Genomic DNA, 3,269 nt, shown 5'->3' with positions numbered 1-3,269 from the left:
AGCTTAAGGCTAAATTGATTTAAGGGTGAAGAATGCAATGCCTATCAGGGATCTATTGGAAAGAGATGGACTTATTTTTGGAAAAAAAATAGAAAATCTGCACACATATGAAGAAATTTGATTTTTTTTTTAAGCCTGGAGATAAACTACAACCATTAATAAAATAGGCCAGTTTGAAGCAAAAGTGAAAAGAGACAAAAATGTATATCTATTTTCTTTAACCCAGGAATGTTTTACACTGAGGACTCAAGTGTAAGACAGGAACAATTTAACTGCATCCAGGTCAATCATGTGGTGAAGAGATCAGCTATCTTTGCATGTCTTTTTCTGTTTAGAAAAAAGAAGATTGCTTCATATCAGTGTTTATTGCTAGAAAAGATCTAAAATCTCCTTTATGAAAGGCACCTGAACCCTTTGAAATTTCATGTAAAATTGGGAATAAGTGAAATTTTCTATTTAGCTCTCTATTAGACCGTCAAACAATAGTTTAACTTCGAATGAAAATGTTTGAGTGAATCTCTATTAGGCTCTTCTAATTTCATATACAATATATTAGCTCTACATATGATTAATTACCTGGACATTATGATTACGATAAAAACTAAATAAACTAGTTTGTATTTGCAATGCTGCTGCTGCTGCTAAGTCACTTCAGTCGTGTCCAACTCTGTGTGACCCCACAGACGGCAGCCCACCAGGCTCCCCCATCCCTGGGATTCTCCAGGCAAGAACATGGAGTGGGTTGCCATTTCCTTTTCCAATGCATGAAAGTGAAAAGTGAAAGTGAAGTCGCTCAGTCATGTCTGACTATAGGGACCCCATGGACTACAGCCTACCAGGCCCCTCCATCCACGGGATTTTCCGGGCAAGAGTACTGGAGTGTGGTGGTATTTGCAATAAGCTATTAATATTAAATACAAGTCTTATCTCATAGAAAGTCCTTCACTACTTTGCCCATTAACTCCAACATAGACAAGAAACTTCCAAACCATGATATTGCTATGTATTCTGTGAGCATTAAAAAAAAAAAAAAAAAAAAATCACCAAGTCAAAGGTCGGTACTTCAGTCCTACTCAGTCTGAGACTGATGTCTTTAGATTGAATCAGGGACATTTTATTTATTTTAATTAAATAGCAACAGTGCTTTTTTTTTTTTTTTAATAAAGAACTGTAACCACAGGGAAAAAAATCTTTTCAAAAGAAGAAATAAGATAAAAGCATAGAAAAAGGAATTCAGATAAACGTATTTCAATACCAATACGTGTGAGGGATCTCAATGGAGGGGAGAGTTCAGGAATCTTTGGCAGCTCTGTTTTGTTCTAATAACTTCTACAAATACCTTCATATATATTCTCTGCAATAGCAAAAAGACTGTTTAAGTAGGTTTCCATTTTTTAAATAGTTGGCCTTTGGCAAAATAAACATAATAGTATTAATAATAAAGGCTTCTTCTGGCCACGAGATGGAGCTCAAGACTCCTTTCCTCAAAGTTTTGTTGAGATCAAGGCCCACAGGCGGTGGGAGAAGGATAAGAACTTCAGCTGGAGCAGTGAAGCTGACAGGGATTGCCTCCTGCCTGAGAGCAGGCTGATTAGACAGATTTTGCTCTGACATTAGGGCACATGTTCTTTGCTGTTAGTGTGCCCTTTCTTTTGTTTTTCTTTCGATACCAGCACAGTGCTAAAATCTAGAATGAATAGTCTAATTCATGGTCTACCACAGAGAACCCTGGGGCATTGGTTAAACTGTATATTCTTGAAATCAATCCCACATTTTTTGAATTGGCTTTTATTGAGCTTGAAGTCCTAGCAAATATATTACTATTTTATAAGATAGTCCCCCCACTACTGCAGACAGTAAATTAAATTTACATTTAAGGGTAAGAATCACTGACCCCAAGGAAGACAAATTAGGCAGCTATGCTACTGTTTAGGCAAGAGTTTTGTGACTTAATATGGTCTAGTCTAATCCCAAGAGACTACCTAGTTGTTTGGAATGAAAGAACCCAGGCATTTAAAATTTCTTTTGCCTCTATTTCAGGTCATTTATCTCCTGAAGATATCAGGAGATATCCTCAGATCAGATATCTCCAGGGCACTTAATGACTATTACTATAATAAGTGGCTGATTGGTCATTAAAATATCCTTGGACTTTGCCCCTGAGCCAGTCTGATACAGCTGATCTTACTTTCTTTTCTATCTCAGGAGAGATTTGGAGATCAAGGACAATATATTTCAGATAAGCTCATGTTGTTAGCTGGCTCTAACAGGTCCAGGTTCATTCAGCTAATTTGATGACCTTTGATGTGCAATCTGCCTTGACAAAAGTGCCTCCTTAGCACAAGTATGCCAGATTTAATACTACTCGAGAGTAGGATCTAAATGATGTCAATAGGAGATATGTGCTTTATGCATAGGATTATTGTACGATTCTGATGGGAGAAAATGAACACTCACTCAGGTGAGTTACCCTTGATCTAAGAAAAGTAGCTTCCAGTGTGACTGAGCCATAGCTGGTGAAGAGACCAAAGTCAGTTTGAGTGTTCAACTCCTTCTTTTCATTCATGGGGTCCACTGTAGTTCAAATAAAGATTCCAAAGTGACTGCAGACTTTGACAAGAAAACAAGGGCTTATTTCAAGGGAATAAAGCATGGAGTTTACCAAGGGCTGAAGAAAAAATAAATAAGGGAACAGAAAAAAAGATATACATGAGGAACATGAGAGCATCCACGAGATGCTCTAAAAATGTTTAGATTTGTTAAAGATTTTACCTAAGCTAATTAGCAGAACGTGTCTTCCTTGGCTCTCTCTTAACTGCCCCTATAATATCTACTTATTTTCTTGGACAACTCCACAGGATGAATCCCCTTCTAAAGGTAATCCTGGTTTCTCATGGGCCTCTGAAGCAACTATACTAATTACCATGTCAGTTTCCTGCTGATGTTATTTTATCCAGATGGGATTCTCTCTTCTTTCTCTGCATTCTATAGGCCTTCCATTCAGTTCAGTTCAGTTCAGTTGCTCAGTCATGTCCGACTCTTTGCGACCCCATGAATCGCAGCACACCAGGCCTCTCTGTCCATCACCAACTCCCGGAGTTCACTCAGACTCAAGTCCATCGAGTCAGTGATGCCATCCAGCCATTCATCCTCTGTCGTCCCTTTCTCCTCCTGCCCCCAATCCCTCCCAGCATCAGAGTCTTTTCCAATGAGTCAACTCTTCACATGAGGTGGCCAAAGTACTGGAGTTTCAGCTTTAGCATCATTCC

This window comes from Bison bison, unplaced genomic scaffold (genome assembly GCF_000754665.1).
Source record: "Bison bison bison isolate TAMUID 2011002044 unplaced genomic scaffold, Bison_UMD1.0 scf7180017864054, whole genome shotgun sequence".
In the NCBI taxonomy this organism is placed as follows: domain Eukaryota; kingdom Metazoa; phylum Chordata; class Mammalia; order Artiodactyla; family Bovidae; genus Bison; species Bison bison.
The sequence above is the reverse complement of the archived record's forward strand: the minus strand, read 5'-3'. Positions refer to the sequence as shown.